Here is a 25,004-nt window from a genome sequence, read left to right on the forward strand (position 1 = left end):
AAGCAGCATGCATTTTCATAAATTACAGTGGGAAAAACATGATTTAAAAAGCTCATAAAATCCACCTCTGTGAAAAGAAACTGTCTGGTAACTATTACCTCAAACATTTAAAGTTTGCCTAAGTTAGAAGCATGAAAAACCAAGGTTTCCTAATGGGCGATACTGAGCAACATACAGGTACAGCGTTACCAGCTCCATGTGCAGCGTGTAGGCGGTATTCCACCTTATAGTGGAACGATGACACAGCCCGATCACAAAACTTGTTTTTGACTTGAGGTTCGATTCAAGACACAATTCAAAGGCTAGGACTGCTCAGGCAGTTTTTCTTTCAAGCTTATCTTTTTCTGTTCCCCCTTTTTTTTTCTTTCCAATCCTATTCTAAATTTCCATGAAATTTATGATAGCTCATGTAAATAATGTAGAAATTCCTCCTTCAATAAAAAAGTAAATAAGCTAATGCATTCTTTTGGTTCAGGTGTAAACACTGTACATTAGTTATAAAGATAGCAGCAGTACTATATTACCTGAGAAATTTACAGTTTCAACTGTAATGCACTTGATGTTATTTGAAATATAGTGCACCTCAATTCTGTAGCAAATTTCCCACACAGCCTGAGACTTGCTAGTGCTAAATACTGCAGCAAAGTGAATATTCTGCAGCTGAGAGGCATATGAAACCTTCAAGGAAGAGCAACGTTAAAGCAACTAGTCTTACAGCACTAGTTTTGTTGATTTAAGATAATTTCTTTGTCGACACTTTTTCATAAAGTTCCCAGAAGCTGCTGTCGACTATTTGTACTGTGCTGCAGGAGGCAGTGTGGCTGAAGCAGGGACCTTGTACCTGAATTTAGAATTGGTGTGTCATCTTCCTCCATTTGGCTGCTTTCAGGACATGTGAGGTTCTGTCCTTAAACTCTGTGGGGAAAACATAGTGGAGGGAGGAAGAAAAAGGGAAAGAACTAGACATAACCATACAGAGAGTGCGAGAATACAGGAACTCAGCAGCAAGGCAGGCGGTGGGGAGGGGCTGGGACAGTCATTGCTGTAATAACCTTTTTCAAGCTTAGTCATGTGTACAGTAATGGATAATCGGGGCCTATGGGTAATAAATTTCAATCGTTACTGTACAATGAAGCCTCTCAGAGAACATAGATCACCTAATGCAGGACATTACTGTATTATTCATGAATAGTTGGAGCAAGGGGGAAAGAAGGGGAAGGAGAAAGAGAGAAAGAGAGAGGGAAACAGAAATTTTGAGAAGTCATTTCCAAAAAAAAAAACTCTGATCTTTGTCACATATTTGATGAGTTTGGGATGAGACCCTAAAATGCAATAATTTTAAATGGATTGGACAAAGTCATGTAGAATGCAGAATTTCAAAACCAAGAAAATAAAATTGACATTTTCAGCAGCATTTCAAAAGAATTTATAATTCCTTAAAAAATTAACATTGAACTCCCTTTGTGCCTGTGAAGGACTCCCACTTAATGACCCAGGAGATGCCATTTGAAACACCGCGCTCACTGATCTTTACACATACTTTCCCCACAGCCCTTGTTTCTCCTGTCCAAATTTCTCAACAGAAAGCCCAGCTGAAGCTATACTCTTCCCTCTGCAGTGACAGTACTGTTTTAGAACACACATGCAATTAACAATGTAAAAATCTCACTTTAAATGATTTTTCACCAAAGCTCCAGGTAATTTTTTCAGTGCATACTTAGAGCTTGATTCTCATATTTCACCTTTTGTCCTCTAGCCAAGTTATTAGCTGTTGGGGTTTTTTTTTCCTGTTTTTTTTACTCTGTCTTCCACAGAAGCTTCCAGAATTGTTTGCCTTTCAAACAGTTATAGCCTATCTTCAAGGAGAACTTTAAAAACCTGATCATAGCTGCAGCTGAAGTGGTTCAGAAATCCCCTCGAGCTATCTGCAGGGTTCTTCTGTCACCAACCTGAGTGTCAGTCCTCTCCAGAGAGACTTGTAACAAAGCTTTAGTCAATTCACACAAGTTCAAACGGAAGAGCTGTCTGCATGGGATGATGTTTATTTAGGGAATAAGCAGTCCTTTGTCACACTGGAAGCCAAAATGTCAGAAGCTGCTATAATTCATCAGGAGACTTTCGTTCTGCTTTAATTTCTCTGAGCACACACGCACAACTCCAGCTCTTCATTTCCAAGTGGAGGAATTATGGAGGCCATTAAAGAAACATATAAAAAACCCCAGTATGTATTGTTGAATTATTTTATGATTTAATCTGTTTATTTAACCGTGATTCATTGATACATTTAAGGGATGAGGTATTTGAGAACCACTGTGAGCAAGTTCACTCATTTGTGTCTAATAACCTACAGAATATTACAGGTTACCGTATCAATACTTGAATCAAAGCTCCCTTAATAATAACTTAGAGAGAACAGAGTTTGCTCCTTAAGGTAATAAATGTTTTATAGGACTAAAAGAAGAACAGCAGTTCTTCAGTTCTTTCAGAAGAACTTAAAAGCTTTATGAAGATGCAGAACAAGTAGAAGAACAAATGAAATCCAACACTGACAGATGTAAGGAAATATATATTCTTAGAAAGAATATTTATTATTTGTGTTCAAGCAAAACAACAACAGCTAAAGAGACAAGAAAACATGGGTTCCTTCTGGAGACACAGAGGAGAAAAAACAGGGGTACACATAACAATGAAAGAATACTTAATACTGAATAACATTTCAATAAAGAGATTATAGAAATAAAAATATCTGAAGACAGAGAACAGAAATAAAAAATAGAAACATACTTTAGAAAATCTACTCTAGTTACATTGGCCCAGATTCTGAAAAAGTCTACGTATATCCATCTACCCTAAGTAACAGGAATTTTAATCTAAAGTAAGAGGCACCAAAAACATTCCAATAATAAACAGTTTTCACTCAAAACTTAATACATTTTTTTCACATGTGGAAATGCTTATGCTTTCATATTCTGAATGAAGTTGCTTGAAGATGTAAAATTCAATTTTCTAATAAGAGTTCTCAGGGTGATATATTTGATAAAGAATATCACTGATGCTAATAATAGTCCTTGTCAGACTCAGACCTGCTGTTAAAGTCAGTGATTTGCTTAAAGATTTGACACCCTGACAAAAATCTGTATTGCCTAACTGTGAAAAGGTTCTGGCCAGGTCCTTTGGTTGATAGCCAGAGCCTGAAGAGAGCCTGGCATCATAAAAGATTGTGAACAGCTGAGATTTCTGGAAAAGAAGCCTGAATGATTCAAATGATCATGTCAATATAACTATATGGAAATGGATCAAGAAGTGACATACATTGTTACAACAAAACTGGTTAAAATAAGCAGGTAAAAAAAATATGCATGAATTTAGTTTCTCCTGCAGTGTCTCCATCTATGCATAATTCATTAACCACTTCTATTTCATGATAATAAATTACAATTTTATAATTATTTATCACTTGGAAAATACATGCACTAATCTTTTATAAGCTGATTTTATGTCTCTGAAATGTCATCAAAATAATGTCTCAAATCTATGTATCTAGATTTATATGACCTCAGACTAGGCAGAAGGATTTCACTGGTGCAATTCTGCCCAATAGAGACACTGGAAGGGCTGCTCTCTGCAAAGAAAGTGCCAAAGAAAAGCATTTGGCTGAAGAGTCAGATGCTGTAATATTACCAAAAAATTTTTTCAACGTATACCATAGAAATATTTTGTTACATTCTACATCACTTCAATCAGTCTCTTTTTAAAGTCATATACATAAGAACTGCATTACATCTATAAATGCAAGTCTAACTCTGACCAAGAAATATTTGGATCATTCTCATATCAGATAAATAGCAATCTTCCGTCCCACTGCCCATAACCCATATACCCCATTAATATGCATACTTTAAAACTTTGTCTCATCTTTTTCTAAATACTGAAAGCAGTTGAAACAAGTCATGAAAGAGAACAGCTTCTTTTCTGGACAAAAAGGAGAGGGTAAGGAAAGACCACTGAGTGACTAAAGGTCTCCTGATTTCTTTTAATGTGCTCCTCTGTAATCAGATCCTCAAAAAGAAATAGGCCTGTTTAAAGTATCTTGAATATTTGGAGAGCAGTTCATGAGCCATCTAAAAGCTGGACATCTTTTACTAGCTAGTCATCTTGGCTTCCTCTGTAATTCATTGCCTCTTCTCAAAACTTGAAGCGTTTTCCAAAAATTTCTCCAATTGCACATGTCTGTACTCTTCAGAGACAGCTAAAAGTGCATTTCAAACCTGATTCACTCCTGTATTCAGAAAGTCAGAGTGTGCTGTTAGCTTGGCATGCTTCTTGGACACTTTTCAAAGCACCCTATATTTATTTGATATCCTAAGAGTGTATCTTACCTTGTTAGGACCATATCTTTTTCTCTGCAGAAAGCCTGAAAAACATAGCCATTGTTAAGGACCATTTTGTCATAAATTTAATGACAAAAAACAAGTAAGAGAACGTTGCTATCCAGTATTACCATAAAAAAGACTCTTAGTAGCTGATAATCAATGCCATTATTCATTCAGCTAATGGAATTTAAGCATGTTTGTTTGTGTTGATTTTACACATTTTTCTATTCCTCCCCAGAGTGAGTCAGATCTTTACACCTGGTAATCTTCCTCCGGTGTTCAGTCTGGGCTTGGTGTTCTGCTTACAGTCCCCCAAATAGCTATAGACAACAGTAACTCCCTCTCTGTTCAGCCTTGGGAAGTTGCATAGATCCCGTCCCTCAGCTAAGGCTATTTCTTAGGTGTAAAAGCCTGAGCACACCAATTCACACATCCATGGGCACATACATGGTTCAACAAAAAAACAAAAAAATGAAATTAAAGATTTTGAAAATTTAAGGCTTCTTTTTCCTCTTTGGTCCTTTCTTTTTTGATTTTTTTCTAAAATTTAGAAAATAAAGTTACATACAAAGAAAAATTAAAGTGAAAAGGACTGGTTATCAGTGTTTGCTGCTAAAAGCAGAAAAGATAGGAAGAAAAAAGTAACAGAATTTCCAATTTTAAAATGTGATTTAATTAAACCAAAATTTTAAAATATATATTTATCTATAGCTTTTCTAAGAAGTAACAACCATTCTGTTTTAAATCCTGTAAAATAGAAATGTAATTTTTAAATCTTTTTTTTTTCCTGGATATAATTTGTTGAAATAAATTCTGGTATAAAATTGGAGGAATTTAAAAGAAAATAAAAATGCTAGTGCAAGTTTCAGGTATCACGAGCATGAGTGGAGAATATTTCAATACCCAAAAGTTTTCAAAAAAATCATTGTATTTTTCAGAGATTAAAGGACCATGTACAGTACATTGCAATCCTTAGGAACAATGCTACCATATTATTTCCAGAAACATCAGTTTCTATATAAGTCAAATAAATTTTAAAGTCAAGGTTTATTACTACTCCTACAAGAAGTAACACACGATATTTTAAAATGCTTTATAACCGTGTTTGTATTTCTATTTCTAATTAAAACCTGTCTTGTATTTAATAGTACAGACTGGTTCTGAATTGCCATAATTATACATCTGAATATGTATATAATGGAAATGGAGCAATCAGAAGGCAAGCAGTTTTCCAAAATCTTATAAATAGCAACTTTAAAATGTATCAACAGATGTGCTGAGAGTTTTTTGATAAAGTGATACTGATAATTAAAAAGAATAATTAATGCATGATTTGCAGAGTCTTTATACTTAATTACTTTGGCATTGGTTCATTATCATGGGTGTTCTAAATGATTTACCAAATGTGGAAATGTTAATGTCCACAGTTTAGCCCAGGTGATCAGAACTGGCCTTTATTCCTAGGACATAACAAACCTGAAGAAAAATCTTGCCTTTTTAAAAATTTTATGGCAATGAAATATTTTAAATCATTGCATTTTTGCAGCTGAAATAGTCTGCACCTTTATACTTGCATAGACTTGTAACTGGTGTTTCAGTTTTTGTGCATGGTGCCAGAATAAATGTTTTGTTGATGGTTGCACTTCAACACTGCTTTGAAAATGTAGACGGTCCTGTAAGACTTGCTTAGTCCTGTGGCCAAGGCATAACTGGAGGGAGCCCTCATCACATCCATGTTCCTCTTATGATACTTTGTCTTCTGCTAGAATGACTGCTGCCAGACACTCGTGTATATGGGAAACCGATTTTTCTTGCTTTCTTGAATGGCTGTAAAAGAAAGCTTTGCAGAAAAGAGATGGAAAGAGACAATGTGAATTGCTTTGGTGCTCTATTTCCCAAGGCATAAACTGAAATAGAATGAATTTTCAGATTTATTTCATCTAAAAATACACTTTCCTTCATACATAGGATATTTTAAGCTCTTCAAAAAAAACACTAGATATTTTCCCAGTTTACAATCTTGTCTATTAGGCACAAATGTTTACATCATAAAACTCAAATCCTATTACAACTTTTTGTAACAGTGCTTTCATAATTATTGTAACAGCTTTGGAATTCATTAATGCTCAACTTAAGGCTAGAGAACAGGAATTATTCAGCTGAGTTTATTTGGGAGGAGCAAAATCTCCCTTATGATTGGTTTGGCAAACCAATTATTAGACAACAGAGGACAGTAAAAAGTAGCCTCAACATGAACCATGTTTTGGAAGATGCCCTGCAGAGAGATTGCTGTATTTACCCTACCACAAGCCTGAGAAATCACCTGACTACTGTGTATAAGTACCTTCATGAGAAGAAAATACATGATCTTTAATGCAACAGAGAAAAGGTTCACATGAGTTAATGGCTAGAGGTTTGATACAAATTTCAATCAGAAGGGTTAATTAACAGACTAAATCAACTAATGCATTCAGGCCCCCACATTCAGCCCCTTTTTCAACTAGCCTGTCCTGCAAAGGGAACCATCCATCTTCCCCCAAGATGACCAAAAACCAGGGCCTTGTGCACCAACTCAAACATTATGTCCTTCTTGCATCTACTAAAATCAGATCATGAAGCTCTTAGGTCCTGTTTTGAGATCAATGTAAGTATCACAAAGATCAAATGATCCCATGACTTTCTAGAAATAGAGGTTTTTTTCTTTCTTTTTTCTTTTCTTTCTTTCTGTTTTTTCTTTCTTTTTCTTTACTTTCTCTGAAGTAGTGTAGAAAACACAGCAATCAGTAAATTCAGAGAAGAAGCACCAGTGCAGTTAGCTGTGTATGCATAAGGCGAGATTTATTAAGTCCACCTCATTTCATTAAAAATCAGTGACAGTTAGTACACACTTCATATGTATTACCATATCCTGGCCAAACTATTTACTTGGTCTTTATAATTTAGGTGCAGAGAATAAATGTTACTTCATTTGTACTTCGCATTTGTGCTACTTCATTTGTGCTCTGTATTGAATAACAAACACTCCATATCAAAAGTTTAGTGTCCTAAAAGCAATTAAATATGTAATGTGTTCAATAGAAAGAACTCCAAATATCATAAAACTGATTTTTCTCCCTTACATGGGATGCTTAGGCATTTCATAAAGAAAAAAATGAATCCAAAATAACAGAATCAATTCTATTTTGGAAAGTCACCTTATGTGAATGTTAACTACTGTTTGAGTATGTTGATTTGGGAGATTTCATAATGCAAGCAGTACATTTCTTGCTTAAAATGTCACACTTGCAAAGGACTCTAATAAGACAATGTAATCAAAATAACAAATTCAGTTTACTAACAGGCAACTGTTCCTAATTTCGAAACTTGCCACAGGGGGTGAAATAGTGAATAGGAATAAAGACACTGTGCTGTGAACAGCATTGCAAGTCAACTGCTAAAACATCAAGGCACCCTCAGCCAAAAGGTTGACATTAAAGACTGGGGTTGCTGAAACCCAAGTAAGAGAATTTTAATTGCATCAGTATTTTAAAGCAAGCCAACTCAAATACTAGTTTGAGTTCAGTGATATCATAATTATGAAATTATATCACCCAATACAATTTATACAGCACCTGAGAGTCTTGAACAATAGTCCTACTGCATTTTTAAAAATCCAGGCATTTCTTTCATCACGTCTTGGATTTTCTTAAGTGCTAACTTTCCTTAGATGCGCACATCTCATTGATTTCAACTGGTGTTTTTGCTTCTAAAGCACTAGGTGCTTCTAAAAAAATGTCAGTTGTGGCATAGTTTTATTAAATATACTTTTCATTTTTTGCATGATTATTCCACCTAAGGAGCCCCAAACATTTGTTAACTTCACTTGAAAAATGTCCTAGTGCAAAATAACATAATTTACATTACATATTAGTCTCTGAAGTCTAACCATACTAGAAGTCTAAACAGTAAAAAAATGTAGGCCCTCATCTCAATGGTTTTATTTAACTCAACAGAAAAACCTGGAATAAAGTATTGGACGCAGTAAAACTAAAATCAGAGTTAATGTTTGATGTAAGAATTCACATTCTAATTTCACTATGGCTGAAATTTCTAGTCCATTTTTTTGTTTTTGTAAAGCAATACCTGAGCATGGATATTTTCTTCCCTATAATACAGATCTATCCACCTCTGTAAACACCTTATTCAGAGAGAAGTTAAAAAGTCATTTCTGATTTATTTTGGCAAAACTCAAGAGATTCTGTATTTGATAAAACTATAGTTATCAATAAAAATATTTTTTCAAATAAGCAAGTTTGAGTCAATGTTCAATGATGCAGAAATTAAGAATCTGATTAATAAACTTTCTCCAGGTTTTATAATGAGCTCCCTAAACTTAATTTCCACTGACATATTTAATAGTCCTGTTTAACCCTAAAAGAAAGCTAATTAGTTCCCTTAAGAGCTCATTTGTACAGCTCTGAGTAACTGTCATAAATAGACACTTACTCTGACTGAAATTTCTAAATGGTGCAATACAAACCCACTTTACTAGAAAATTACATTGTAGAAAATAACATGTTTGTGCAATAAGTGACCTGAATTCTACTGATTCTTCAGGAAAAAGATTAAGAAATGCAAGTCTCCATAACCCTTCCAAAAAACCCAACCCCTCCAAAATTCATGATTAGGCAGGGAATATACCGATGAATATGATACTTAATTAGCAATATCCCTTAGCTTGGCATTACATATAACCTAAAGTATAGCTTAATAGCTTTGTTATTAATCATGTCTTAATGTAAACACTTTGAAGCTGTTGCTACTTAGTAATGTTCATTACCAATAGTCCCAGTGGGAATCACAACCTTATTTCATTAAACCTCCTGCCTGCTGTTAATTGCTCCTAGGAAAATATGAACAAATTAACTGTGTTTTAAGAGCATTGGTGTAAATTTATATGCCTCTGTGTTTGATTGCTGGGGATTAGTAATGTTCCAGATAATTCTTCTCTATTGCACTCACTGTATACAAGCATTGGTACTGCTAGCCCATTTTAATCAGAAACAAGTGATGTTACAAAGATTAAAAAAAGGAAAAGATTGTTTACAAACCATAGTGTTTATCACACCAGCTGGGACACAGTATGAATTTGGGTCATGGGCAATTTGTAAGTTTTAATGATTTCTCTTGCGTGAAAGAAATTATGTTCTTCAGCATAAATGAATGATGTGTATTAACTGAGCAAATTTAAAAAAATCAGGATACTTTCACTATAATATGACATTAACAGGGTATGTGACACCTCGTTGTTGAAATCAAGGGCTTTCCATGTTTCAGAGAGGTATTTGACTTTGTAAAAACTTCAATAACATTCAATTAAAATACTAAAATAAGAAAAAAATTGCATTTAAATGTTAGCAAATATTGTTGTATGTAGTAGAAACAACCTACTGTACAATTTGCAATGAATGTTTGAGCAAATAGAAAATTCTCTTTTTTTTCATAAAAATGAATATATCTTAAAAAAAGAAAGCACTTTATTACATGCAAATAAAATGAGCACAAAACAGCTTCCACACAAGGCAACCTGTAGTGTGGTAGTTCCTTCTACTTATTTGGGTTTGATCATAGATACCTGAATAAAGTCCTTCGGAAAATAGGTGGCTACAATCCAAAAAATAGAAGGAGTTGGGTAAAGAGTACTGGAATATATTTAAGTGCCATTAAAGAAATCATTATTTTCTCCCCTATTAGCATTCTTAAGCTTTGAATGTCTAACTTAGGTACTCAGTATAACGCTTTGACTTTTTGGGGAATCAGCATTTCAAATTCAGTTGGATGTCTAAAAATCAGCAACGTGATTGTCATTAATTTATTCCTTGTCACTTGATCTCAAAAAAATGCAGTAGAAGTAAACAATTCAAGGGGTAACAAAGCAGTGGGACCTAGAAAAGGTATATTTAGGGAGACTAAAAATGCTGAGATTGTTTATCTTGAAAAAGGGATGAATCACAAAGGAGATGCTAAAAAGCATGTACAATGGGTAGAGTAAATTTCTGTTCTGTATGTCTCACAATGTAAGAACAAGACACTCAAAACCAAAAAACAGCTAACTGCGGACTGATCAAAGGTAATACAACACAGAAACAGACCGTGAGAATCATTGCCCTTAAAGATGAGAATACACAAAGAGGACAAATATTCAAAAAGGATTATAATTTGTATAAATTACAGGGATGTTCACTTACAAGTACTCTATATTAAAAAAGGAGGTTTAGAGTAGATGCAAAAACTGGATCTGAATGCTGGTTACTTGAAGCTACAGGGTTAAAAACAATTGCTAATTATTAGGCAACAGCTTATCCTAATTATTATGTTGAATTCTTTTCTAACTCATCTTTGCCTGGAATCTCCTGGGAAGATACTAGATACTGCATTTGATGATCTCCAGATCTCATCCAGCTTGACAATTCTTTCATTTTAGCTGAATTGAGGAAAAAAAAAAAAAAGCCTGTATATGTAGTATCACCTAAATTCTGCATTTTAGTGATCAAAATTATTCTGGAGCTGCATGAGATCACATTATTCAGGTTTCAGTTACTGTTTGTAATATTGATCTTAAAACACGTGCCTAACTTAATAAGTAGTCCTACTGACTCCACTTAAATCACCAAAAAAATGGAAGAGTAGGTGAATGTGTGCTTGCAGCATCAGTGAATGGGCTGGAAATAAGCATGGTCTTTACATTCATACTTAAAATTCTTAAGCCACAATACGAATATTGTGCTCTGGAAGCAGAAAAGATTTTGGACCATACTACGTCTAAAGGATCATTAAGCCTGTATTAAAAATACTTAACAAATGAAGTGTGAATTAATTATTTTTGTATAGGCTCACAAAACTACAGAGTCCAATGCATACCAGAAACAATTGCAGATGTGCTCTGAGTACTCCCGTGTATATCATTACTGAAACATGAGTGAACAAGATTTCTTCTATCCTGCACTGTCATCATTTTTTCACTGCTGTGCTGCAGACTTTTCTTTCATCCCTCCAGCAGTAACTGAGGCTGATTCTGAGAAAACTCGGGGGAAAGGGAAGAAGTGAATGTTTTAACTTCTGCTCTTAGTGCAGCAACGTGAAAGCTGAAATGTATTGTAGGACCCCAGTGTATCCATTATAACAGGGCTACAAAAGCATACACAAGCCAAACAGAAAATTTGCCTAAATTCTATTGCTTTGAATAAGAATCTGAGAGGCCCGTCCTACAATCCAACTTTTCCTATCACACCATACAGACCCTTTTTCCCTCTCTTGATTCACTGTGGCAAAAGGGAATAACCTCCTCAAAACTGGATTTGAAATTCCCTTCCTAGTCATATATTTCAGGAATCCAAGAGCCACATAGCTCTTTCTGTTCAAGGTACAGGCAATGAAAAAATTGCTTTCCCTCACACTTTGCAATAACTTACATAGTTTACACACACACACGCATGCACACACACATATAAAACTGTTGACATATACATAGTTTTATATATTTAGTTACAGGAGCACTATGTTCATGACACTATATTAAAAAGATGAGGTATTTTGTTTATTTGATTATTCATTCTTTTTTTTCCCTTTTCCCTGTGCAGCTACAGCTTTCCAGTGGCTGATAATACAAATTTAAAAATTCACTTCAGGCATAAATTAGGAATTTTAGGTCTCCACCAGAGAGTGTAGCTTCCTCACAAAATTAAAATATTATTTATTTTAAACCAATGAGGATCCACTTCTGTTTAATGTGAACGCAGCTGTGCAAAACCTACATTCTTAGTGTGTATGAGCCAGGTACAATCAGCTGGCCATAAATATCAAATCCTACTTCTAATGTAGAGACATTACAAGAACCAGAAAAAGTGAAGCTACAACTCCAGCCCATCAGTAACTGGCTCAGACTGCAAAGAAGTGCAAAAAACTACACTCCAGCCTATCTGAAAAGCCTTTCCTCAAATATTAGGCCACCTGTGCTGAGATTAGCATACGCAGCTTAAGTGATATCAGGGAACAAAAAGACAGCAGTTTTATTTATTACAGTGGAGGTAAAGCGTATAAACCTTCTATGCACTCTTACAGGTCCTATCAAAGAGTAGAGAAAACATTTGCTGAGACTGCAGAACATCTGCAAAATCACCTACCCTCAAAGCCAGTGATGCTTGCAGAGGATTTCTCTTTTTACAGCGGGAATCAGGAAGTGAATCGATTTCTGAATATGAGCTGCAACAAAAAAAATTAATAAAGGAGTATTGTTTGGACATGGTTAAAACGATTCAAGGGACTTGGTTTATATGTGCTACGCAGATTGAAGCAGCACCATCTGACAAGGAAATGCTATTCTCTGGCATCTTCACTGAATGAGCAATTTTAATATATGTTTCAGGGTTGCAACAAAACTAGGTAATCTGTGGAACAGACAAGCTGAGATCAGCCAGAAGGAACGTCTAGGACAATACAAAGACTGTGCATTTTCATTATGAGAAACAGCCTGAAAATGCAAACGGTTTCTGTGTCAAAGAAAAATTGCAAGAGGCTTGGGCAAACACATGGAATTTGCAGGTCAGGGACAAATCAAAACCTCTGGAAAAATACCACAGGAAAATTTATATTCATCAGCGTGTATGGGCTAATATGGAGCCCAAGGAGAGTATTAGCATGATTCTTTAACTGTCTAGTTTTTAAGATATTTTTATGGTGGGGTTTCCTAGAAGAAGCAAAACAGAACATAAAGTCTCCTGTGGAACTTGGTATTTCCATGGTTTCACAGCTGGCTTATCATAGACAATTCCAGAAAGTGAGAATTAAAAGAAATCTCAGTACTTGTAAAAGTATATGGACAGAAAACCTTTTGCTCCCTTACATGCTTTCATGGTAGGGATGATACAGTATTTTACAATACTGCTTCCCTCTGTACTGGGAAGCAGCAGTGACATGTGTTACCTGATAGGGATTCAGTTGGACTGGCACATTGTTATGTGTTTGGAGGGTTGCTTACAACACTCGTTAACTTCATCCCAAAACAGCTGAATTTTTGGAAAAGGTCATATAAGGCTGTCAGGATGGAATTACAGTCTTAAAACATATGAAACAACAATTGTTTTAGGTTTTGCAATGCCTAGATTTTGCAGTGTCAGTCTAGTATCTTTTATGGTTACAATCACAACTAGAGGCAAAATTTAGACATTTTCAGTCCTCTGGAATTATATGCAAGGTTAACTGAAATGAATGGAGAACTCCCTGGAGTGTCAATAATGAAAATAGGTATAAACTCTCTAGATCTAGGCAATTTAGAGATTACATTAACTCAGTGAGGCATCCAAATCTCCATCCTTTTCCTAGAATAAAGACTGCATTTACTTTATTAGGTGGCAGATGCATTTCCTCAAGATCAACCTTGCTGAAACCTATCTGGAAGTTAAAGTATGATAAAAAGGGATATATTTACTAATATAGACACTAGTTATCTTGAGCTTACAGATTAACAAATGGGACAGAACTTGCATCTGGTATTTGATAGCGATCTATAGAAAGAGTATTTTGGGACATTGCTGGTACTCATTGTCAATGGGACAGTATAACAATCGCAGCACCTACTGTTAAAATCCATTTGCAAAATCTTTGAAAGATTTTTCAAAGCTTGTTCTGATGTGGGGAAAAATACTTAATTTTCCCAGGATTCATTCCCAAGCATATTGGGATAATAACATTATTACTACTACTGTATCTTCCATAAATCTTAAGAAAGATGTGATTGTTCAAGAAGCATGCTACAATAGATACTTATCCTAAATGGTCTGAAGCATTCTGCCTGAGTTCAGCTAGTTCAGAACCAGTAGTAGAAGTGTTAAAACTGTCATTAAAAGCTCCCGAACAGATTACAGGTGACAATGAAACTCAGTTCACATCCGAAGTTTCAACTATTGTCATAATAAATGGTATTAAACATCTCGCATTAGCTCCTTACCAGATTCCCAGAAATAGATTAGTAGTAAGATTTGATCAGACACTCAATGAAATGACTATGCTGTGTTCCCAAATAAATTTAGCCCACAACACAAGATTATGTTTGTTTAACTGATTATAAAACTGCATCCCACACTGTTATAAATCACACCTCAAACGATGCTGTTTGAAGAATGTTTGGCCTTGTTTGTTAGAGCCTGATTGACTGAAGGATTCTCACAAACAAAAAGAGTTTTTTCAGTTTATATTAAATGGGAGGATAACCCATAACTAGTTGTTCTTGATTTCAAAAGGGAGAATAATGACAAATCAGCACAGGTAGCCACACTGGACTGTGCAGTCAGCTAGAAAAAATAAATAAATCTCAGGGTGTAGTTTCACATTACCCCTAATCTAGTGTAACTGAGGGCTGCTTCCAAAAAAGGAAGTTCTGCTTGCCCACACCTGGCCTTTCTCTCCCACTGCTTTTCTTGCAGGGGATCTAATTAATGATCCGGCAGCCAACAAAGTGAGTTGGTTCAGCTCACAGATCTGACAGAAGTCCCCAGAAAAAAAAAGAATCGTTTTCCAGCAGATCAACAAACTGAACAGATACACCTCAAAGGCTTGTGATCACTAGACTCAGTGCAAAGAAAGGGAATATGTCTCCTTTCAGCAGCAGCCCAATATTATAATCGATTAAGAGTAGTGTTAAACCACACTTCCAATTTGAGACCACTGAAACATCATAACAGAACTCTCTATGGATTATGCTTAGTCATCTGCCTTGTAGAGACACCACTAAAAATAGCACATAAAATACGTGAACCACCTTTCATGAGCAAATTCTGGAAGAGGTTCTGTAGGCAGGTTGTCTGATGAAAAAGCCAACAATCTAGCCACAGAGGGAAACTTGTGACAGTCCTCCAGAGTCTCTATTGGTATTTCTAAGGAGATACAGTTAACAGTGCTGCTTCAGAAAGACTGCTCCTATAGCCACAAAATGTAATGCAAAAGGGCAGTAATATACTCATTAGTAACATGCTGTATAATACTGTCTGAAGTTTTGCTAGACATCCTTTTGTAAATGTGAGCATATCTTTTTACACAAATAGGGAATATTGTGTGAGGTACAGCAATCAGATAATAACCCTTGAAAGAATGGGTAGGTCCACTACAGGATTTCTCTGTTGTGTGTTAAAGCCATAAAAATTGTCCAGGAACAGCAACACACACAGGTAGGTAGGCCTTGAATATTTATTCACAGCCAATAAACATGTTTAGTTAGATTCTAGCTATGCCTCTGTGGTTTTCTTACATTTCTAATTTTGCACAGACACTAAAATATTACAATCTATCATGTTTCACTTTCTAAATATTTCTTTAATGTTCATCTGTTGGAAAGAGAAAAAAGCCATGAACTCTGCTCCTGACAACAAATTGGGAACTAAGTCTCAGTTAGTACACACACCAGGAAAGGCAGCAGCTTTCCTCATGGCCTGACCGTCAATTCACACCCTCCTGAAAGCTCACTGCCATGAAAGGTGGTGGTGTTTAGGGAGGCTCCATCACTGAACCAGGTTGTTTTACTGTGATAAAGGGTTGGTTACTATGGAGATAATATAGCTTTCCTTATTATGAGTAGTGCTAAAAAAGGCCTCCCTTAATGGGAGGGATACAGGAAGCATGAAATACTTAGAAAGCCAAAGTATCTGGATTGTTTTAAAAGTAGAGTAAAATGGTTGAGATGCTGCACATACATGAAAAATGGATATTAGCCTATGAATTGTTCTGTTTTTCACTTTGTATTTGAGAAGCAAATTCTTCATGAAAACCTAAATTTTCTATTTGCCTCTTCAGATCTTTACACCTACAACTCTTCAGGGCAATCCTTGTTCACTCCGTTGATAAAACAATCTTGCACAGCAAACAAACAAACACACACCTTATCTCAGTCTAACTTCTCTTAACCCCTCCTATTTGCAGCATGGTCTGTCTGTATTTAGATGTCTCCAAGAAGGTGTCCAAACCAGAAACTGGAAATCAAATGGCAAATATAATATGCTTTTTGCTGTTGCATGACATCACCCAGTGCTCTGATGGTGTCAGCTTTAAAATTATTGATGTCAGAATCAAATTTGATGCAACTTTTCCCCCCTTTTACATGACAAAGAGCTGCAAAGATTTTAAAATCATAGTGGTTGCTTATGGAAGTTTTGATTTAAAAACATTTAAAAATCATGATTTTTTTGTCAACCAGACATATGCACCTCTGTGTATTTCAGATGGGTAGAGTTAATCTGGCTTTGAGCTTTATACATTAGAGAGAAAACAGACTGTAATTTCTGTGCTTCTAACTTCTGGCCTCTTGATTTTGTCCAGGAGCATCAGCCATGGAGAGACTAACTTTAAATTAAGTTTCCAAAGACAGTCTGCAAAAGGCACCTGCAGATTCTGTTCCTTTTTCCAGACAGTCTTAGTTTGGCCAGGTGAGAAAGCCAAAGCTGTGAATGGTTTTGGCAGTCACAGGCTTTCTAGAATAAAAACCAACATTTAGCTATTGCAGAAAAGTACTCTGGGATGGAACGTGTCTTTTTAAAGTAATTCACTTGAACAAAGATGTATTGAATGAACTATAGTCAAAAGCATTTAACAAAGCACCTGATTACTAAAGTACCAGGAAAAGACAAATAGGCTAAATGACCTGCAATTAAAAACAAAATAATTCAGGTTTTGATTGATAGACTAACTAGTTGAAGCTATAAAGCCAGATACAATAGTTTGACCATGCTTCTTTAATGTATTTAACTATTGTGTTAACATTTAATGACCATAGCCTCACAACCAGAATCTTCTGTATAAAAAAGACCATACCATCTCTTTTTAAGCAGAACTTTCCACTGATATAAGTGTTCCAGAATGGATGGAACAAACAATATGTTTAATGAACTTTAAATGCTGCCACTATTTCTGAAGAAAGCTGAGGCTTGGAATTCCTGTATGCATTGTGCTTCCCTCTAGCTTTAATCATAATTGAAATGGTAAGTAAGCAATCTCTGAGTTCATGACTAAATAATTTGTTTTCAGCAATCCATAGCTACTGCTGTATCCTACAGGAGAGGTGGCAAGAGATGCATAAATTTTGCTGGTTGCTGAGGAAAGCAGAGGAAGAGACCAATTTGTCAGATAGTCTTTAACTTCAAGTTTCTTACGGAATTAGATCTTTAAAAAGAAACCCAAAAAGCACTCCAAGAATATAGATAATTTCCAAAACACAGTAACATAAAGTGCTTTTCTCAAATATTTCCTCTGACAGTTTACTCCAGTTACTATTCCTATGCCGTCCCCCCAGGAATCCCTGGTTACAAGACTACTATCAACAGAGAAAAAGGAACAAAGCCATACTTCTATCATTCCCTTTCATTAAATATCAGACCCAGACATTTGTCTACTGAAAAGAACCCTATCCTAACCAGACTTACGTGAAACACCTCTGTGCTAATGGGGTATAGGGCACTATATCCAGAGTGACTGGCAGATGCCTGTCAAGTGAGCTGTCAAGTTAAGCTCTTCCATTCACTGTGGATACCTGGTCAGGGTGCCCCACACCTCCTGCCAGTCCAAATGTCCATACTCCCTCCCACAGCATAGACTTGGTGGCTGTCAGATACACAGAACTTGTCATGATAAAAAGAGAGTAGAAAGGAGAACTGCAATGTAAAGAGTGGAACGCTAAGTCTTGCATTTTCCTTTATTATGTCAAATCTAATGTACGCTACTTTTACTGAGCAATGAAACTGATTTAAAAAGTTAGAAATAGTTTACTCTAGTTTACACATTAGTTAGAAATAGTTTACTCGCTGCTATTGCAGCATTTAGCTGAGCTGCCCAAACAGAGAAGTGTATCCTCACTCAAGGAGAGCATGCACTGATGGAAAAAAAATGTGGCAGTCGAATCTCAGTAAAACCTGAGTAATAACAGAGTAACTCTGAAGAGTTCAGACTGGCATATCTGTGATTACACTTATGTAAGCAAAAACACTCTGGCTTACTGACATTCATAGAATGATAACTTCTTACTTCTTGCTCCTTGTAACTCATTACAGCATACAAGTCATATGCTTTATGACTTCAGTTACAAAATCTGTTTTTCTTCTCAATGCACCTCAGATATTTGTCTTCATAAAGCACTGCTAGCTGACACGGGAAGGGAAAGGCCTCCCAGACAACGTGTGAAACCTGTGAGAAGCTAAAAGCAACATTAATTGAAACATTGAGAAAAATTTTAATGGAACAATTGAAGCTCTGGTATATCTCTCATTTCAGAGAATTCTTCTGACCACTAGTTCTACCCATGAAGTTTGCCACCAGTGGTCAAAACTGTCCTAGCGATATCATTCAGTATTGTTTGCAATGCTCTCTAGACTACCTGTAGTTAGAAATCTGCAGTTACTATTCATGTCATCAGTGATCTGAAGGTACCTATTTCTATTAAATTGGATGGGCTTGAGAAGCTGGGTCTGTACATTTAGCAAAGACCACAGAAACATGTTATATATTCTATTTCAGCTGACCTTTATGCTTTTTAACCTCATAGTTCACATTAAGAAACTCTTCATATCTGTGGTAATACAATAAACCAGATGACTACTTTTTTTGTCAGGTACTCAAGACTTTCTCAGTTCTGCACATCTCACTATTTTTTCCTCTCCAGATATTTGCACTGGAAAATATGTTAAGCTGGTATGTAAACTCTTCTGCCAATTTAGCCATGCTCCAGGAAGAATTAAAAAAGTCTTGCACAAGATATGGTGGGGCAGCAGCTTGTCAAAGTAGACAAGCAGTAGACTAGAAACTGAGTTTAAAATAATCAAAAACTAAAGAACACAAGAAGCTGAAGACACTAGCAGGGAAATGGTTATTCACTATGGCAAAGTCTTTTCTAACTCCTATTTGAAAATATGCATCTTTGATTTTTTCCATAAAGTCTAGCACTGTTGAACAGACTATGTAAGTTCCCTGCAGATAACAAAGGTGGAAACATGAACCCTGAGCTGAAAATCTTGTAATTGGTGGTGGTCTCTTCTAAACTGCAGCCTTCAATTGTGGAATCTTTGAGGACAAGGGATAATACAGATAGTCACTCTTATTACAGATGTCTGGTGGAAAAGATAGTGAAAGGATCAAGGCCGGTTAATATCCAGGATATTCCTTTGGGAATACCTTTACAAATGATGGGTTACCATCCCCTTTTTCCCCACTATTACCAAAATAGTGTTTTATGAAATTAAAATGGATTTCTGAATGCACTCTATGGCATGAAGTACCTTCTCCCTCTTTGGGAAAAGGGGAAGAAAAGGAGAAGGAAGAGGTCTGACTTGTGTCCTCTTAACTTTTATTATTTACAGGAGTACATGAACTTTAAGGCATGCTGCAGCTTTTGTCTCCTGCAGTTTATGGCTGATTTGAAACAAAAAATACAAATTTGAAAGCTGATAATGATTTTGTCAGAATGAGAATTAATTGTATTTTTTTCTAAACTTAAAACATTATTTTCAAAAATTCAGTTTCTTTTCTTTTTTTTTCCTTCTTTTTGTGTAATATAACATTTGTTTAAATTTTGCACTGTGGACTACAATTGTCACAATATATTTAAGTGACCAAAAGTAACAGTTGCTTCTGGCAACATTGATCAAAACATCCAAGGGCAGTTAAACTTTTGGTTTTACCACTTACACTAATCATCAGTTTTAAAGAGTCTAAAGATTTAGTGGTACTTTTTGTGAATCTTACTATCTTGACTTTGACTATGTGTAGCAGTGTCACTTTACTTAGTCTAGCACAAGAAACATGAATGTTGGAAAAGTTTTCTTGATGGTTAAACAGTCAAAGGTGCCAAATTACTGAGATAAATGAACCTGTGTATAATTTTATGCTTGAAATGTATACCCTCTTACTTAAGTTCTCTAGTAAGCTCCAAACCAAGATATATTTATGCATCCAGTATGGGAATTGTTAGCTTTTGCTCAGTGGCATTCTGTAATTCTACCATTGACTCTGCTGTTTCACCCATCTTTCTGTACTGAATATTTTTAAGGCACCTATCATCATGGGTGTAGCATCTGGTGCATACCATCTGGGATACCTAGTCTGCAGTGGTGGATGATCATGAGCCTTAATTAAACACATTTTATCTATCTCACAGGGATGTCATGAGTGATGAATTGTAGTGGTAATGTAGATCACTTCCATACACAATGTACACAGACTCCCTCATGGGGTCTGCAAGGCATTTGGAAAGCTTCTCAAACACAGATGATATGCTCGTACAAAGTAGTGTTAGGAACTCCACAGCACCCTTTTCTTCCAGTTGCCCTGATCTTAGCTCCCAATACTCTTTTCTTTTTCTTCCATTTTTCCTGCATCTTTCAATTTCTCTGTAGCAATGTAATTTACAAATCCCACTAGGAGTTTGTATATGTTGCATATTCAAGCAAACTGCAGCACTTTTATAATGACTGTACAGTATTCACTGTAAAGAATTGCAATCCAATGGCAAAATTTCAGCCGATGCTGAGAAAGGAATATGCATTAGGGCCCTCTAACACAAAGTAACTGGAAAGCGTAAACTATTTTAAAAACAGGCTACTTACAGATTAAATGCCAAGGGAGATAAATTTCACATAAGGAAAAGGGTAATACAACATCTTCTGAACTGTTTAGAGAGAAAGATTTCCTACAAACCAGACCAGAATTGACAAAAGCATGTATTCATAATTAGTACAAGATTTAGTAAGTTGACTTGGACAGACTATGTATTACCTATTTTAAAACATTTAGGACAACTAGGGCCCTCGTAAAAGGTTTAGCATGAAAAAAATAACAGTGCAAAGACAAACCAAAAGAAAAAAAAGCGAAGTGAAGCCCACATATGCCATGAGAGGAAAATAAAAATATATGTATTCAGGGGTGCTAGTGAAAAGAATAAAAACTGCAAGACATTGATTATAGTGTAAGGTAGAACTACAAAAGCATTTGTGTCTCAGTTCTACCTCCCAGCAGTTAGCAGTGAAGCAGAGACCTGGATGCTTACACAGATTACTACAAAATAGAAGCTCTCAGATACACAAAGAAATGTACATGCTGCATGCTTGTTGTTTCAAATGAAAAGATGCTGAAGGAGTAGTGAAATGTTGGATACTATTAGGATGATAAGAACTAAGTGGTTCTAAGTAAGGAACCAACCAAGTCATCACTGTTAGGAGGACTGGGATAGTACTATAAAAGAATATTAAACAGCTAGGAAGGGCAATCAGTTCCTTATATCACCAGATGAGAAGGGTATGTGATACTGGCTGCATTCGTACTAGTAAATAAAACTGGTCATAGACTTTTCTTTGGCATGACCTTAACATTAAATTCTCTTACACTTTAAAGTGTGGTGGCCACATCCAAACTGGTTGTGAATGGTCCCCTGTAAGTACTAGCCTTTGAACCATAGCTATGTATTGTCTGGGAAGAGAGCTGGTAAGTCTGGATCAAAAAGATGCCCCACACTCTCCTAACAAGCCCATAGCATAGATCAATGAGAGCCAGAGCTCATTCTTGTTTCCAAGTTCTTTTAGTTTACTAGTACAAATAGAGCCAATCTGAGAAGGACTAGGCTAGTAAAATGCTAGCTAAATATACCTTCCTTAATTAAATGTTTGAATCTTCATGGAGAGTGCTCTGCTGCAGCGTTATGCCATCCCAAGCATTAGTTAGGTGAGAAGTTTACAAGGCATTTATCTTCTTGGAAATATTAGAAAAGTGATCTACACCTAACATCTTCAACACTTCCTCTGTATTAGCATGGAGGAAGAGAGAGAGAGCTGATGTAGGAAGTACTTCTGCCAGCATTATGCACACAGTGGAGACCTCAGAGAAAAGGTCTTCCTCCTTAGCCATGTCTCTCTTTGCTCAGTCTGTTTTGCATTGCAAGAGAAGCACAACATGAATGAATTACAGCATTCAGACTGAAATTCTTAGTTTAGCCTGATTCTCAAAACACTTCTTTTTATTTAATAAAGTACAAAACACACATAGACATTTTTCTAGTTCCTCTGAGAGGGGTTAGTGACTTTGTCCTTTTAAGAAAACTTTGAGATCATTAGATGATAAATGCTCTAATTCTCAAGACAGTTTTTTTGCAATACACAACATGTATTCACAAATAGCTCTTTGTCTGAACTATTTTCCCAGGATTCTAGAACATCCTGATAAAACCAGCACAGAAATAACTACTCTAACTGAAAGGAAGAAGCTAATATAAGTGGGTCTATCTGGTCTTGGCATCAGTTGTCTGCAATATCCTATTTCAAAAACAGACAATTCCAAGCCCTTTATCTTGTTTATTATTTCTGACTATCAAATACATGACCCAACATTTAATTAGTATTGATTATTCTGTTCTTCAAATACAAACATAAGTAAAGCATATCTTTCTAATTGTTGTTGTTCTTTCTTATTGCAAAAATGGAAAATCATTTGATTAAAACAATTTTTCAAAACCTTTAGGCTTCTTTCTAATATGTTTGTTTCTTCTTAGCATGCCTTGTTTTTCCCATGCAATACACTACATAATGACCAACCCTAACATGCTGAGGAGAGGAATCTTAGATGAGATTAAATAAACAATAAAAGCTGTACTGAGTATTGAAGAATCCATAGCAATGGTAACCATGCGCAAATGTATAAAGCATTGATCAAGATTTCCTCTCCATTAGCACGATACAAACATCATGGTCATCTGATTTAATAATACTTCCATGTTTAACTAAGCATTTCACATTTTTATTGTTTCCAAAATTTTCTTTCCAGTTTGAACTTGCAACATGTATGTGTGTAGGCCAGAAGTGCAATATACCTGCTGAGAACGTACCCATCTAATCATTTATTACGTAAAACAAACTTTTATAAAATGCGATTATTCATACAAAACCTGAGGAAACACTAATGGCCATTCAAAATGGATGGGAGGCATTTTACCTGGAACATAAAATACATTCACTCAAACAACCCTGGATGAAGTTTAATCTCTGTTTCTGAACAAGCAAAGATTTGATTGAATTTTGTCAAAGCTGGATGTGAATATTTTTGCCCTGGCTGGATAAAATATTTTCTGCATGGCTCTCCGCTAATGCATTTCAAGTTCAAACCTGGAAAAGGTCATATGATATTTTCCAATATAACAACTGACAGAAAAACCCATACTAACGTGCAAAAAAAAAATCAGTTTCAACTTTGCCGATTGCTTTGTAGTAACCTTGACAAGAGAAGACAAGAAAAGTAAGTTCACTGAGTGTCTCAAACTGCAGGAACTGTGAACTCATGAATTCTAGCTGCCCAGAAATATTCACAAGTCCTTATTGAACCAGAATAGGGACATTTGAGCACACAAGCATAGATGAGTAATCAGACTATTTACATAGATTTCTTCTGTATATTTTTTCAGCCAGTCAGAATTTTTTAATGTATGGCTTAACTTTTTAATTGCATTTTTAGTTTTTACTTTTACATGTAAGCATGCTACTTTCATTAAAAAACAATCAAACCATTTTAATTTACTCTCTTAATTTTCCAGTTTGTTCACTGTGATGTGAAAAATTTCAAGTGTCTAATCAGATGATGTGAAGACTTACCACAATTTCCATAATGTTCACTTGGCACTGAAGGTGCTTGGAATTTCCTAGAATCAACTTCTCTGAAGCAGGAGTCCTTGCCTTTTCTTGCTGATCTTTTCTATTTCTCCAAGATAGAGGTTTTTCCTTCTTTTGACTGTAGTTGAAATTGCTGCAACTCTTTCTGGCTTCCAAAATCAAAACTCTTTGCCTTATATAGAGCAATCTAGCATGTCAGAGCACTGGTGCACACAGGCTTCATCAGCTGATGCAGCAGAATTGTCAGCATTCTTCAGTGGGCTACTGATGCCAAGCCAACAAAAAGAGCATGGAAAAATTTTATTTGTTTCAATCTGCAGCTTTAATATTCAGTGTACTAACTGAATAGTATACAAAACAAACAAGACCTATGGGGGGAAGGGGGACAAAAAGTCCAGAAAAAAAAGAAAATAAAGAGACGGGGCAGACAGAAGAGAAGGCTATGAGGAACAGTACTATTATCTGATAATTTCTTATTTTTATTTAATTTTATTTAATTATTATTTCCTGTTATTTAATTATAATTATTATTTCTTATATTGCACATAGGTCCAGGCTAATCTGAGGCTCAAAAGACTTATCAGTGGGACTGAATAAACTTTAGGTCTCCACATGATTACAATTGCAGTCAACCCTGCAGGATCCCACTATGTTAGCAACATAAATACTGAGTTAGTCCCCTCCCATCAAAGAGTTTACAAGTGAAGTAGAGTTCTTTAACAGCTGCTTCACACTCATTATCCACTAAGACACACACGCCATTTTGATGCTTTTGCCCCAAGTTTTCAAAAGCAGCTTAGTTCTACCCCAAAGAAAAATGCAGGACAGTTTCCTAGTAAGTTCAGCACCAACAGTATTAGGCCGATATTGAGAAGTTTGGAAAGCTAGACCTGTGTATAGCTGTCCCCTGATACTTTTACTGAATATTACCTGTCATTGTTTGAGACAGATAAATAAGTACTAAACACTT

The 25,004-nt window shown here is 35.7% G+C and overlaps 2 long non-coding RNA genes across 12 annotated transcripts in view; one reads left to right on the forward strand and one right to left on the reverse strand.

The window, feature by feature from the left end:
- LOC112989847 (uncharacterized) overlaps positions 1-25,004 on the forward strand; it is a 201,300-nt gene that overhangs the window by 54,449 nt on the left and 121,847 nt on the right. The window lies entirely within an intron of this gene.
- The window catches only part of LOC112989846 (uncharacterized), a 385,773-nt gene continuing 363,324 nt past the window's right edge, over positions 2,556-25,004 (reverse strand). For 3 of the 5 annotated variants that reach the window (XR_010390170.1, XR_010390173.1, XR_010390174.1), the window contains 4 exons: positions 24,017-24,295; positions 12,536-12,614; positions 4,380-6,213; positions 2,556-4,279 (listed from right to left, as the gene is read on the reverse strand). This is a non-coding gene — a long non-coding RNA (uncharacterized LOC112989846). Of the gene's footprint in view, positions 4,280-4,379; positions 6,214-12,535; positions 12,615-24,016; positions 24,299-25,004 lie in introns of all 5 variants that reach the window. The other 2 variants (XR_010390172.1, XR_010390171.1) reach the window with 2 other exon arrangements.

This window comes from Dromaius novaehollandiae, chromosome 8 (assembly GCF_036370855.1).
Source record: "Dromaius novaehollandiae isolate bDroNov1 chromosome 8, bDroNov1.hap1, whole genome shotgun sequence".
NCBI classification, from domain to species: Eukaryota; Metazoa; Chordata; class Aves; order Casuariiformes; family Dromaiidae; genus Dromaius; species Dromaius novaehollandiae.